This window comes from Trachypithecus francoisi, unplaced genomic scaffold (genome assembly GCF_009764315.1).
Source record: "Trachypithecus francoisi isolate TF-2019V2 unplaced genomic scaffold, Tfra_2.0 Lachesis_group9, whole genome shotgun sequence".
Taxonomy (NCBI): Eukaryota; Metazoa; Chordata; class Mammalia; order Primates; family Cercopithecidae; genus Trachypithecus; species Trachypithecus francoisi.
The window spans coordinates 54393879-54409784 of NW_022681474.1; the positions used below are offsets into that span (position 1 = coordinate 54393879).

Genomic DNA, 15906 nt, shown 5'->3' on the forward strand with positions numbered 1-15906 from the left:
ATAGATCATTAGACTGGAGGGAAATAACTACTTACAAAAGACACACTTTGGATGATTCAGAACAGTTTAAAATAAAACATTGAAAAAGACATAGAGGATCTCTAAATGCATATTAAGTGAAAGAAGTCAGTCTGAAAAAGCTGCATACTCTATTATTCCACCTATATGACATTCTGGAAAAGGAAAGCTATGGAAACAGTAAAAAGATCAGTGGTTGCCAAGGGCTGCGGGGAGGGAGGAATGAATAGGCAAAGCACAGACAATTTCAAGAATTTTTAGGGCAGTGAAACTATCCTTTATGATACTATGATGGTGCATATATGTCATTGTATATTTATCAAAACCCACAGAAGGTAAAACACCAAGAGTGAACCCTAATATGAACTATGGACTCTGGGTAATAATGATGTATCATTGTAGTCCATCAATTGTAACAAATGTGTAATTTGTCTTTGACAATTATAACAAATGCACAATTTGTTGTTGATAATTGCAATAAATGCACCATGTGGCAATGTTGAGAATGCATGAGTTGAGGAAAGGGTGTGTGTGAAATCTCTGTATCTTCTCAATTTTACTGTGAACCTGAAATTGCTCTAAAAATAAATAAATAAATAAAGTTAATGGAAAATGATGTGTCAGGCAAATATGAAGTTAAAATAAAAGTTGAAGTTGTATTAATATCAGACTTTGAGGCAAGAAGCATTATTAGAAATAAAGAGGGACATTTGATAATAAGAAAAGTTTCACCAGAAAGATGAAATAATACTAAAATTTTACATTTAACAACATAGCCTCAATACATGTACAAGAATAATTCACAAAACTAAAATGGAAATAGGCAAATCCACCCTGGCTGGAGTGCAGGTTTGTGATCACAACCACGACCCACTGCAGCCTCTCAACCTCCCTAGGCTCGGGTGATCCCTCCCATCTCAGCCCCACACTGGGTAGCTGAAACTATAGGAGATCGAGAGAGACAGAGACAGAGAGAGAGAGGAGATACCAAAGTCTTACCTTGCTCACTTTCACTTGTTTAATGTTATTGTCATTTATTATTTATTGTTATGTTTACTGTTGGTTGGTTTATTTATTTTGAGACAGGGTCACTCAACCTTTTGGGCTCAAGCCATCCTCCTACCACCAGTCCCCAACCCCTACTCCAGAAGCTGGGACTGCAGGAACATGCCACCACAATGGTTTACATTTTTATTTTTTAATGTTTTGTGTGTCGTGTGTGTGTGTTTGCGTGTGTGTGTGTGTGTGTGTGTGAAGATGGGGTTCTGGGTTCCACCATGTTGCCCACGCTGGTCTTGAACTTCCTGTGTTGTTTTTCTAGCCCTACTTTCAGTTTGTTTCTACAGTACTTACTTGGAGTTGCTGTTATTTTACTTCTTTGTTCTTTTCTCTCTCTCTCTCTCTCTCTCTCTCTCTCTCTCTCTCTCTTTTTGTTTTTGTTTTAGTTTGTATTTTCCTGCGCTCCTTTCTGCATGCTGAAGTTTGAAACATCTCCCTCAGTAACTGGCAAAGCAAGGAGATCATAAAATTCAGTAAGAACATAGAAGACTGAACATCACAGGTAAAAAAAATTACTCAATTGGCTAATATAGAATATGTCACCCAGTATTTTAGAACTGTTCCCAACCTAGGCTTGAAGTGGGGAGAGAAGGGAGTGCTTATAGGAAGGACAGTTGCCTTTAGAAAGGCAGCAAGCTCAGGACAACTGCTAGGAGGGATATGAGAGCTGACATCCCAACCTCGCTCTTTTCCTACTCAGGGCTCTCCATTGGCCAAGTCAATGAAGACCACTGATACAATCCCTACACTTCAGCCTCCCTGGGCAGAGAGTAGTGGAGAAGAGTGGGCAAGACAAATGGGGGTTGAGGCGAAGGAAAGTTGCCAAGCACAGGTGTGCAAAAGGAAACTTTCTTTTCTACCACTCAATGTAATTTTTGATTCCCTACCCCATCCTATCTTTTATACCACTTAATTGATTCATTTTCCTATAAATTCAGTCTTTGTATGATTTCTCTTCACTTAAGATTTAAAACTCATTTATATCAGGATTTTTCCCTTTTGAGGAATTCTTCCCTTTTCATGGCTTTTCATTGCTCCAGGGGCTGATGCTAAACTCTGAAGTTTATACAGCAACAGAGGAGAGAAAAGGAGGAAGATGCCCTCTTCTTAGTTTCCATCTCTATCAGGTCTCCGGTGACCTCATGCACCTCAGTTTGGAGGGCCTTTGCAGACCCATGTGCAGGGAATGGGGAGAGTCAGAGACTGGATTACATCTCCTTTCAAGGATTTCCCAGTGCGCACTCATACAGTAGCACTTGGACCCAGAGTCTGGCCTCTGTGTTCTCTGGTTCCGTGTGACAAGTGCCACTGCAGCCCAGGGCAACCCCATATCATGGACATGGCACAGAAGAAAAGGATGCTGGTGAGTGTCTCATGAGTCCCCCTTACAGTGCCCTGCCTAAGGTGAACAATTGGTTCCACTTCTTGCATCCTCAGTCTCATCCCCACTCACCTTCTGAAGGTTTTAATTTCTTCTGCCACCCTTTTCTCTACTACCGCATCAGCCTCTCCCCTCTGCTGGATCACCCAACAGCACACGTGCTCTAGGGGTTCATCTGAAAGCCAATAAGAATCCCCTTGGTTTTCCTCCTTCTCTCCGCTACTGTCCCATTTTTCCACTCCATATAAGCAAAACCTCTCTCTAAGGCCATCAACACTGGCTCTACACTGGCTCACCTGCTCTGCTCTCTTCAACTCACTCCAGGTGGGCATGCATCTCTGTTGCTTTACTGAAATTCCTTTTGTCAGTGTCACCATAAACCTGGCTAGAGTCAAATCTTTGTATTGCCTCCTGAACGGCACAGTGGCCACAGCTCTTTCTTGGACACAGCCTCTCTTGGCTCCTGTAAACACCACCCTCTCCTTGTTTTCCGCCTCTCCCTCGAAGCTCTCCTCTCAGCCTCATTGGCTGTCTTCCTCTGTTACCACCAACCTATGAACATTAGCACCAAAGCATATTTCTGGTCTTTCTTCTCCAAGTCTCACCTACGCTTTCCTCCAAATGTTACTGGTTCTCATATTTACTCACAAGCCAATCCCCACTTCCAGCCTGCAAATCTCCTTACCCAACTGCCTTTCTGATCTCTCCACTTGCATCTCCAGCTGGCATCTGAAACCTAGCAGGATGAAAATAGAATTTCTGGCTGGCCCCTTCCCTGCAGCCTGTCTCTTGACCTAATTATCCACCTAGCTAGCTTCTCCCACCCCTAATTTGGGAGGTGCACACATTGATCCCGTCTCCTTAATGCACCATGCTTGAGCATCACAACAGACCCCATAGCTGGCATCTTCATGGTGACCTCCCTGGTCCAAGTCATCACCCCCTCTCACTGGAGCTATTTCAATACCTCAATATCTTCAACTCCTCTCCTGGCTCCTCTCCTTTCCCTCTATGATCTCTTCTCCATCCAGCAGCCACAGTAATGCATAAACATATCAGAAACATGAAGCAGCTCATGTTACTCCCCTGCATAAATGCTTCAACACTGTCTGTGTAGTCTTAGTATAAAATTCAAACTCTATGCCAGGTCTTCTTTATATACTTATTTTTTCAGTGATGGTCAAACCTTGAACTCTTATTTCATATCTCAAAAACCACAAATAAGCTAACAAATAAATAAATAATCTGTGCATACTCATATTTAATTTGAATTCTAAAAGCTTCACTGATGGACTTGAATGAGTTATCTCCCAATACATGTGACGAATGTGGTTAATTTGTCATTTTGATTTTAGCCAGCCAAATCTTATCTAGTATCAACATGAGCATCAAGTTTCACAAAACTAAAGCCAAAATGATTGTTTTAAACTGTCCCAGTTGCAAGACTCTATGTGCATTCTCTCATATCAAAATTTCTCGTAAGTAGCAGAGTACCTGTAGTGGGAAAGGTATTTATGGGGCAACGATTAAATGGAAAGTTGAGGCTGGGAGGGAAGAGAACTTGCCCAAGGGCAGGTGACCAACAGATAGCAGAGTTGGGGTGCAACCTCAGGTCTGTAGAATTCTAAGGCTCCATGGGTTTCTGAAGCTGGTCATGGTCACCACTGCAACAGCTGAGCTCTGTACTCTGCAGCAGGCACAGTGCCAGGGGCTTTGCAACCATATGCCATTTAGTCCTCATGACAGCTCGATGTGGTGTGGACTATCATTACCACCATTTACTCACAGGGCAACTGAGGGTAAGGACTATATTAATTGCCCAAGTCAAACAGCAGTAAATAGTGGGGCCAGGATTTGAACCGACATCTATGTGCTGCTACCAATCATATTCAAAAGCATGCCCCTATCCTGTCATCCCTACAGCTCTGGGACCTCAAAAGAAACAAGCTTTATTCCCTGGGAGTACAAGACAGTTTGGGGCTGGCAGAAAGAATGGCACATGGGATGGCCTCTGGCCAGGACAGTGGGGTTTCAACCAGTCAGAGGAACCCCATCAGAGCAGCTCGGGAAGACCCAGCTAGGGAGCCAGGACTGGAACCTTGATAGCTCAGCATTTCTCTTCCCATCTTCCCTTCTAGCTTTGAGGCTATGGGAGTCTTCTGAAGCATCTTTCAGTCTGGAGAGAAGCTTGAGGTCACTAGTCCTCAGCCCCCTGCCCCTGAGATAAATAGTCATCTGTTCTCCCCTATGCTAGCCCCCCAGAGTGGAGATGTCATGAGACTTCTGCCACCTGATGCAGGTGACTTCTTTCTGTCATGATACAAAACCCCCTTAGGATCCCACAGCTCTGTGCCCCTCCTGCAGCATAAGAATGTCTTTCTGCCCTCTCACTCAACACCATGGCCCAGGAAGCTGATTGTGAGCCTCAGAGCAACCAGTGAGGGTAGTGCTTGAAGGTCAGACCATCACTGTCATGAGCAGCCAGATGGTTAGGTACATGGGCTCAGGCAGGGTAGATGCAAGGACAATTCAGAGTAGATGCAAGGACAATTCAGAGAACCCTGGGAGGACATCATGCCTGTGTTTGTAGGTTCCCATCATTCTGTCTAGCTCTGGTACCTGCCTCCATACCCCATGTGCTGTTTGTGGGGTGTCCTCAGGTCACAGCATTAATGCAATGACTCCCTAGCATGCTGTGTACCCTTGGAAAGTCACTGCATTCTCCTGCTTCCTTGTTTATAAATGGGATAGATGGCCAACATACTTCTCCAGACCTTCTGGCCACATTTGACATACCATGTTCTCCTGAAGCCCTGTCACTGCCTCCTTAGAGAGACGTGATGAACACCAGAATCACGAACTATCAGGGGATCTGTGTGGGTTTGCTGGAGTTGCTGCCTTACTAAGTGGCTCTGGGCAGACTAAAGTCTATCTCAGAGCCCCAGTGTGACAAGGTGATTTCTAAAGGAAGGCCCTTCTAGTCTTAAGATTAGGTGACTGTGTTACTCCATTCTTGCATTGCTATAAAGAAATACCTGAGACTAAATAATTTACAAAGAAAGCGGTTTTAATTGGCTCATGGTTCTGCAGGTTATACAGGAAGCATGGCACCAGCATCTGCTCAGCTTCTGGTGGAGCCTCAGGAAGCTTTTACTCATGGTGGAAGCTGAAGTGGAAGTAGGTATGTCACATGGTGAGAGAGACAGCAAGAACCGGGGAGGTGCAATGCTCTTTTAAACAACCAGTTCTCACGTGAACTCAGAGTGAGAACACACTCATTACCAAGGGCATGGTGCTAAACCATTCATGAGGGATCCGCCTCCATAATCCAACACCTCCCACTAGGCCCCACTTCTAACATTGGGGATTATGTTTCAACATGAGATGTGGAGAGAACAAACATTTAAACTATATCATTCCACCTCTGGTCTCCCAAATTTCATATCCTTCTCGTATTGCAAAATACAATCGTCCTTTCCTAATTGTCCTTAAAAATCTTATCAAAATCCAAAGTCAAAAGTCTTGTCTGAGACTCAGCTCCTTCCACCTCTGAGCCTGTAAAATCAAAACAAATTATTTACTTTCAAGATACAATAGTGGTACAGGCACTGAGTAAACATTCTAATACCAAAAGGGAGAAATTGGCCTGAAGGAAGGGGCAAGAAGCCCCATGTAAGTCCAAAACCCAGCAGGGCAGACATAAAACCTTAAAGTCCCAAAATAACGCTTGACTCCATATCCCATATCTCGGGCACACTGGCGCAAGGGGTGGGCTCCCAAGGCCTTGGGAAACCCTGCCCCTACAGCTTCCGTGGGCACAGTCTGTGTGACTGTGACTGCTCTCATGGGTTTAAGTGCCTGCAGTTTTTCCAGGCTTCGGGTGCAAGCTGATGGTGGCTCTAACATTCTCAGCTCTGGAGAGCAGCAGCCCCTTTCCCACAGCTCCACTATGCAGTGCCCCGGTGGGGACTTTGTTCGGGTCCAACTCCACATTTTCCCTTGGCATTGCCCTAGTAGAGTATCTTTGTGGGGGCTCTGCCCCTGTGGCAGGCTTCTCTCCGGGCACCCAGGCTTTGCCATAAGTACTCTGAAATCTAGGGGGAAGCTGCCAAGCCTCCTTCATTCTTGCTTTCTTCACTCTTGCAGGCGTAACACCACATGAAAGCTGCCAAAGTTTGTGGTTTGTGCCCTCTGGAGCAGCAGTCTGAGCTGTACCTGGACCCCTTTGAACTGAGGCTAGAGACAGGGCAGCTGGGATGTGGGTAGCAGTGTCCCAAGACTGCTCATGGCAGTGGGGACCTGGGCCTGGCCCTTGAAACCATTCTTTCCTCCTAGGCCTCAGGGCCTGGGATTGGAGGCTGTCTCTAAGATCTCTGAAATGCCTTTGAGGGCTTTTTACTATTGTCTTGGATATTAGCACTTGGCTCCCTCTTAATTGTACACATCTCTCTAGCAAGTGGTTACTCCAAAGGCTGCTTGGATTCCTTCTCTACCACAGGGCCAGGCTGTACATTTTCCAAACTTTCATACTCTGCTTCCCTTTTAAATACAATTTCCAACTATAAGCCATTCCTTTGTTCCTATATCTGATCATATGTTATTAGAAGTAGCCAGGCCATATCTTGAATGTTTTGGTGCTTAGAAATTTCTTCCACCAGATATACTAAGTCATCACTCTTAAGTTCCAACTTCCACAGATCCCTAGACATGAACACAATGCAGCCAAGCTCTTTGCTAAGGCATTACAGGGATGACTTTTACTCCGGTTCCCAATAACTTTCTCATTTTCATCTAAGACCTCCTCAGCCTGAACTTCACTCTCCACATCACTATCAACATTTTGATCACAACCATGTAGCCAGCTTCTAAGAAATCCCAAACTTTCCCTCATCTTCCTGACTTCTTCTGGGCCTTCCAAACTCTTCCAACCTCTGTTCATTAACCAGTTCCAAAGCCACTTCCACACATTCTCAGGTATCATTATAGCAATGCCCCAATCCTTGGTATCAATTTTCTGTGTTAGTTCATTCTTACATTCTTGCATTGCTATAAAGAAATACCTGAGGTGGGGTGATTTATAAAGAAAAGAAATTTAGGGCCGGGCGCGGTGGCTCAAGCCTGTAATCCCAGCACTTTGGGAGGCCGAGACGGGCGGATCACGAGGTCAGGAGATCGAGACCATCCTGACTAACACGGTGAAACCCCGTCTCTACTAAAAAATACAAAAAACTAGCCGGGCGAGGTGGTGGGCGCCTGTAGTCCCAGCTACTCGGGAGGCTGAGGCAGGAGAATGGCGTGAACCCGGAGGCGGAGCTTGCAGTGAGCTGAGATCCAGCCACTGCACTCCAGCCCCAGCGACAGAGCGAGACTCCGTCTCAAAAAAAAAAAAAAAAAAAAGAAAAGAAATTTAGTTGTCTCATGGATCTATAGGTTGTACAGGAAGCATGGTGCTGGCATCTGTGGCCGAGAAAATATGACTGTAACAATATGATACAGATGTTCCTCAACTTATGATGGAGTTATATCTCAATAAAACCATCTAAGTTTAAAAATACTGTAAGTCAAAAATGCCTTTAGGCTGGGTGTGGTAGTGCATATCTGTAATCCCAGTACTTTGGGAGGCCAAGGCGGGTGGATCACTTGAGGCCAGGAGCTCAAGACCAGCCTGGCCAACATGACGAAACTTCATCTCTACTAAAAAGTACAAAAATAAGCTGGGAATGGTGGCACATGCCTGTAATCCTAGCTACTTTGGAGGGTGAGGCACAAGAATCTCTTGAACCTGTGAGGTCAAGGCTGCAGTGGGCCATGATCACACCACTGCACTCCCGCCTGGGCAACACAATGAGACTGCGTCTCAAAAAAAAAAATGTGTTTAATTTACCTAACCTACTGCACATCATAGTCCAGCCTAGCCTAGTTGAACGTGCTCAGAACACTTACATCAGCCCATGGTTGGGCAAAATCATAGTGTTGAATATCTCATGTAAAAGTATCATACTGCATATCACTAGCCCAGGAAAAGATCAAAATTCAAAATTCAAAGTACTGTTTCTACTGAATACATGTGGCTTTTGCACCATCATAAAGTCAAAAAATCTTACATCAAATCATCTTCAATCAGGGACCATCTGTACTTGATAAGGTTCCTCTAGCCAAAAATCTTTGAGCACCAAATCTAAAAGTGGTGGCCTACTGACTTGGCAGCTTCCCGTTCTGGGGGTTATGATCTCATGGGACCATGAGATTATCAGCAAGAAGAGAGCCCCACTGATTGTTGAAATGTTCCCTAGGTGGGCTCCTATACAAACACCAGGGAAAAATTTCGGGCAGCCCCGCTATGTTACTGCCACTTCCTGATAACACCAGAGGGCTCCTAAAATAGTTCTCAAGTAGATGTTGTGACTGTCAGATATGTAAAGCAAAGGGTAACAGGCAAAATATGCTGGACCTGGGAGCTCAGTGCTGAGAGGGTGGGCAAGGAGTGGTCAGACACAGGCTGCCCTGGAGCCAGCAGGATTTAGCTCAGAGGAGCCTCCAGGAAACGAATACTGCAGCTTCCAACCAGGTCTCCTTCCATGCAGCCAAGACTGCGGGTCGCACACAGTGGCCAAGGGACAGCTCAGGGCCATCTCTAGCTGACAGGCTCAGTGTCACTTCAGTCCATGCCCAAGCTCTCCCCAAGAGAGCCCACTCTGTCTCCAGCACCACTGCTCCCAGCTCCAAACAGTCCTCCCTCTCCGAAATGGGGAAAGCCTGCGAGCTCTTCCTCTTTATCAGCCCTACATCTTCTGCTGTGCTGCTGACCAAGACACTCTCTTCCTGCTGATTGTGATGTGTTTATGGAAATCCACTGGTTTCTGCTGTATCATGACATTCGATTCCTACCAAGCCAACATGACATGCAAAACATTTCCAAACATGCATAACCATACACAGACTTTCTCACAAGATTTATCTTCTGGACACATTACTTAAACTAACAAGACCTCCCCTTTTTCTCCTTTTCAGTGCTGGCCACTGCCCCCGGGTGGTTTTCTGCCTTCCCCCCACAAGCTGCAGAAGAAAGTTGGTGGGACTTGAACTTGAAGCCTGCAACTCCAGTGTGACCAGCTCCAACGGATCAGTCACATTAGCAACTCTTTGGGTCAGAGAGATACACAGAGCCCCACTCTACCAGGGACGTCAACAGGGGCTCAGCAACTGACCCAGGTCAGCTGTGGGTCCAGGCCTTTCTATCAATCCCAGTCCTTTTCCACTGCAGGAGACTGCCCCACTCTTATTCTTAGAAGAGACCTTGCAAAGTATTTAGGGTAAAATGCCTAGCATTGAAATATTTATTTTAAAAAATATATAGAAAATATATAGAGAGATAAAGAGAGAGAGAGAGAGAGTCCCTGTGCAACAGAGTGAGGCTACTTTGCAGGTGATGAGGTGCTGCAGTTGCAGTCGAGAGGGTAAGGCCTGACCTATGGTGCAATAACAAGAAAGGTGAGAAAGGGGTTGAATGCAGGGCATGAAGGAGGAGGAGTGGGCACTGGCTTGAGTGAGTGGAAGATGGTGAGGCCATTTATTTTGAATGGAAACACAGGAAAAGGAGGTGTGGCCATTCTCTTTGTCTTGAGCCTTCGCCCTCTGTGATGTGGGATCCCCAGGCAGAGTTTAGGTGAAAGCTCTAGTTTTCCAGCAACAATTCCAGGAGTATCAGACCATCAGAGGGAAGATGTTGGATGGGTAGCCTAAAAGCATAAAAAGCAAAGATGGGACAAGGGGATGGCCTGAAGACCAACATTCAGAAATAAGGCTGGCAAGAGGCCAACAGAGGTGACTGAGATGGGATGGTCCAGGAGGTTGGAGGGGAGTTGGGAGAAGGTGCCTTGGAAAGCAAGAAGCGAGGGCTGCCCAGTGAGTGTTGAATGCAGTGGAGAAGTCAAGTAGCACAGGGTTGAAATGTGTCCCCTGACCACTGAAGTGGTTCCCCCTGGGGATTTCTTTTCTTGGTAAGAACAGGTTCACTGGGGTGGGGAGATGGAAGTAAGACTTCAGTGAGCTAGAGAGCATGCGGAAGGAGATTAGGGATGATGAGGAAGTCCACAACCCTCACAGGAAGCTGCCTGCGAAACAGGAGTGAAGGGAATTTGCCAGAGACTAGAGGGGTTAATAGGGGAGCAGGGGGTCCTGTCACACTTCTGTTGAAAAACACATTAACCCCGGAGTTCCTGAACCTACTAGTGGGACAGGACTCAGGATGGCCCAGACCTCCTCAGAAAAAAGGGGAGGAGCCAGAACAGGACGGTGTTGGAACTGGTGCGTGTGGGGAGGCACAGTCAGATGGGGCTGCCTCAGGTCTCAGATCTGATCGACTGACTGTCCTGGTGTCTGAGTGTCCCCCAGTGGAGTTACAGCTCCTCAGGTCTCTGAGTATCCAGGCATATTTTCCTACAGCTCCCTGGTCATTTCCATGCTGTTGGTTCAACTTCGCCACTTAGAGGAATATAGAGTTTGGCAAGAAAGTCTCTTGGTTTCCTCTGTAAGAACTGCAGTGGTAGATTGGAAATCTGCCCTGTATGTCCCACAAGACAGCAGAAAAGTAGCCGACATTGTGGGGCTGTGGCGTAAATCTGCAGAGCAGCCATCCTAGGCCAAGTGTGCAGGGTACAGCACACAGGTGCTGGCTTAGGGTGGAGTTCTGGGGCCCAGGGCAGTCCTCAGAGTCCAAACCCTCCTGGGGGCACTGCTACGTCTCTAAGCTGCGTCGACATGGTCAGGCTGCACAGGCACATTCAACAAGGCAAAGAGAGCCCTGGGGTGAAAGCTTTGACAACCTGAGAAAGTTCTTGGCGAGCAAGCCTAGGTTAAGGACTCTGTACCTCAGGAGAATATTCTGGAATCCCAGCTGCTGGGATCTAGGGTAAAGAAATAGAGCTTGCAGCCAATAGCTGCCAGGGAAGACCACAAGGTGGAAGGGGAAAGGACTGTCACCTGCACAGTCAGCCCGGGCATCTGCTGTCCGGCTGAGTGCTGGGCCCCACTCCTCAGCCATGGGGATCCAGGCCCTCAATGGGGCCTTCCCACCTTCCTCTCAGAAATACCTTGCAGGAGGCCAAGGGGCCATTTTCAAAAAGGCAAGAAGTACCAGGTAGCCTGGAGCAACCTGCTGGGTTTCTGAGGGCAAGAAGCTCCTTCCGCTACCATAGCAAAGCCATTTGGTTTAAAATCCTCATAAAAGCAACAATGCTCATTTCCTATATTGGGCTGTATTTCCTAATTACCATCCCAGAGGGAAACCTAGGGAGAAGGAAGGCAGAGAAGCCAGCCTCACAGCCTTCATTTGTACATTTAAATAAAGTGTGATTAAAAAGTACACCCTGCACATTTCCTGAAACACACCTACCTTTGGCGGATGCTTCTGATCAACACAAAATGGAATCGCTTGAAAAAATTATTACTTCATCTTGAAAGTAATTGCCACTTATTTTGTTTATAAGTCAAGCTCTGCTGGTGACATCAGATTAAACTTAACTGCATCCTGTTTTGATGCTAACTAATATTTGCCCTAATACTAAGCATAAATAAGTAGGAATTTCTCCTGAGACACCACAGATATTACATCTTTAATGGGACCTAATAGTCGGAGGCAAGCCAATGGCCCTGCTGTGGGATTATAATTATGTGCGCTCCTTCCCCGCTTTTAAATTTCATGAACAGAGAGGAGCACTTGAAGCCATTAGGCTTTCTCCAGAAACGTAGGGTAAAAATAAAACTAGCCATGTGCAAACTCTACCGTCATCCATTCCAGAAGATGACGGCATTCCCAACGCCCCCTCAAATGCACTGCCTTTCCCAAAGCTTCCTGATAAGTGGCTGATGCCACCAGCTGCCGGCAGGAGGTTGGGTAGCTGGAGTGAGCCACACCCCTGCTGAGCCAGGGAGTCCAAGCTTCAGGTAACCCCTGCCCTCCAGGCATGTTCCTGCAGCCTCCTAGGGTGTCCCTGACCATCATCCACTGGACTACATAGGGAAAGCAATCTCCAGCCTTGTCGGGGAGTTTTGCTCTTGTTCTTGCTCTGTGTGTGTGTGAGTGTGTGTGCACGTGTGCATGTGTGTGCATGCGCATATGTGGGCACATTTTTGGGGGGTTTTTTTGTGTGTGTGTGAGCATGCTTGCTGTTGCTCTTTTTTTGTGTGTGTGAGCTCAGAGGACACCTGAGGCACCTGGACAAATAGGCAGAACCTTAGAAAGGAGCTTACTCAGACCTTAGGGTCTGAATCCAACCCTGCCCGTCTGTCTCTCAACCCTACCCCACCAAGCTGCTGAGTATCTGGGGCCTTGAAACAAGAAACATGGTGAATGCTTTGAAAGATGAACCAGGACTTAAAGGAGAAAGAAACCTAATGTCATCGCTAGGCACAGGAAGTAGAAGATGGGATGTGGGTGGTATAAAAGCAAGATATTGGAGCATAGACCCTGGGGAACCTCGGCCACCCAGGCTTGGACAGCAGGCTGAGAAGCAGTATGTCTGCTGGACAGAAAACTGCATGGTGGCCCACCTGAGCTGGGGACAGGAGGGACATGGTGACTGGCAGTCAGGCTTTCCAGGCCTGCTCCCTGAAGGTTAGGCTAGCGGGCCACAGGTGACTCTGGGGTAAGCCAGTGGAGTCACACAGGCCAGGGAGTGGAACTGGGCTGGGCGGGAGAAGTTCGGGATGATGCTGGGGTCTGTTCCTTTCTCCCTGTTGCTGGGGTCCTGGGCCCTCTGTGGGTTGGCATGGAAGTGGAATGCAAGAGGACAATTTTTCCAGCCAATGGGTATGTCATAAACCAGCCCCTTCTAGTCATCTGAAAATGAATTCCTCCTATATTCCCCAAAGTGACTCCCCAGATTATCTCAAACAGACCCTCTTCTATTTAGCTTTCTTGGGCCTGTGGAATTCCACAAGCAAAGGAAGCCCTTCCTAGCCAAGGCCTGCAGGCTGGGACCCTGCCAACCCTTCCCTGGCTTCTTCTTTCTCTGGGCCTCCATCAAACTAATGGCCTGGTTAATAACTCCACCTGCATCTGACATCAAGGTACTCAATAAGCAGTAGCTATTACTTTATCATTATTTTATAATAGGTATGGAAGAGATGCATAGAGGCATGGATGACCCCTGGCATAGCGACTCAGAGGGGAGGCTCACAGAGGAGCCAGTTTGAGCCAGGAGAGTGGGGAGGGCCTTCCAGGTGAGGTATCTCTGAGAACAGACTCATCGATGGGAAGGTGTGCCGTTGGTTAGGTAAACACTGCATCAACTATTTGACTCTAACAAGAGGTCCATGTTAGGAAAACAGGGGCCTGGGAAGAAAGGGGAGAGGGACAGGAGAGGTGCACAGGTGTTGGGTGAAGCTGCTGAGATTCTGTTCCACCCACCATGAGTGATCCCCAAGCATCTTTACACCTGACAGTGGCAGACGTCCAGCCTTCATGCTGCAGTAAGAGCCGTGCTTTCTGAAGGCACCTGCTGCACATGGTTTTTTGAACAAGTTGTTTGCTGCTGCCAAGCAAGTTTCTGCCCTTCTTTTTAATTTTTAGAAATTTAGAAAATAATGACTCAGGTTTCACACCCTAGAACCTACCATTGTAACTATTTTGGTATATTTTTTCATTTGTTTCTGTGCTTACATATATATATATATTTAAATTTCACAGGTACTATATTAATTCATTCTACTAAACAATGTTAGGACATTTTAGTTAAAATTAAGTCCCATTACCCTCACCTCCACCAGTGGCTATCTCTATTATAATTTCCTTATTGCCTCCAACTTATTTTTAGTTATATATATTGGTGGGTACATATATAACCATTGATAATAAATCATATCATTAGGCATGTTTCTATTTTTATAACTGGCAAAAATTCATTTTTCTGTACCTTGGTTTTGTTCACTCAACATTGGGTTTTGAGATCTATCCATGTTAATTCAGGTAGCCTCAAATATATGCTTTTTGCCTGCTGTACAATGTTCTTATATTTGTAAGGATTACATTTAATGTGTCCTTTCCCCCATCTGCACTACCTTTAAGTTGTTGCTGTTAATTATTGCAAACATAGCTGCCGTGAATATCCTGTACATCTCTCCTGGTTCTTACCTTTAAACTGACACACAAAATTACTCTGCCTTCAAGGCTAGGAAAACCATTATCCTGAGAAAGATCATTGTTTCACAGTGGCTAATACCTAAAGAAGAATTGTTGCAGGATGGGGTGCGTGCATTTTAATTCCTTTCTCTTCTATGAAGGGATTTAACTGGCCACACACATTCCCAAAATAAACCTCTCAGAGTTTGGAGACGTCAGTGCACTCTCAGGAGGAATTAGTCAAGAGGCTTTCTGGGAAACTAGATTAAAAGTCTTTCACATGGATGTTTTTGGCCCTAGCTTACTACTGATATTGGTATGACTTTCGCTCTTATGTATTTATATTTTTAATTACAAGTATATTACAAAGTTACATAAAATGTAGAAAGAAATGGAATGTTATTCCCACAGAATTGGAAAATCACATTTTTGCCATCGAAGGCAATGAGTCTTGACAGCAGTTATCAGTGTTGCACATCCATTGGTTGATCAGGCATCATTCAGAGTGGGACCACCGGATGCCCATGCTCCTTATGATATGATGCAATAGGAAGAACACAACACTATCTGCCAAGGCCTCTTTCCAAAATGAAACTAAACCTGAGCATGAGCAAGCATCTAGGTCCAGCTGCCAAGTAAAGAAAACCTGGGAGCCAGAGAAACAAGCTCAGTGATGCCTGCTCAACAAAGTCAGATGAATCCAGAATCCACAGGACGAATGATCTAGTTCTCCCACAAATACACAGCATGAGAAAGGGGCACTATCGTAGATTATTTGAATAGCGTTTATAGACTTGTTACCAAACAAAATATGTGGAATATTTGGATCCTGATGAGAGCAAGTCAACTATAAAAAGTCTCTTTATAGAAAATCAAGGAAAATTAAACACAGGGTATTGATATAGTGTTAAGAAATTATTGCTAGTGGCCAACATGATGGTGATGACTAAATCCAAATCTTCCAACACAACCTCCAAAAGAAAGACAGACACATACAGAAAAAAATACAAACAACAAATAAAAGTATACAAAACTGATACCCACTGCATAAAATATCCAAACTTCAAATTAGTTGATTGAACAAAGAACCAAGTGTGTTGTGGGTAACGGGAGATGCATTTATTGTGGCCAGAGTAAAGGAGTTAAACATAGAGAAAATGAGAAGAATAAATAAGGTGTTGGATTGAAATTTGAGTTCCACAAGATGAATTAAAGACTTACATCTAAGACCTGAAACAATAAAAATACTGGAAGAAAACCTGGACAAACTCTTCTGGACATTGGCATAGGCAAATAATTTATGAATAAGACCCCAAAAACAAATGTA

At 45.5% G+C, this 15906-nt stretch overlaps 1 long non-coding RNA gene across 1 annotated transcript; it reads left to right on the top strand.

Moving 5' to 3' along the window:
- Positions 1-1368: 1368 nt before the first annotated feature.
- On the top strand, positions 1369-11820 carry LOC117082565. Its single transcript, XR_004436675.1, has 3 exons — positions 1369-1579; positions 2118-2440; positions 9470-11820. It is a non-coding gene; the product is annotated as an uncharacterized LOC117082565 (long non-coding RNA).
- The last annotated feature ends 4086 nt before the right edge of the window (positions 11821-15906 follow it).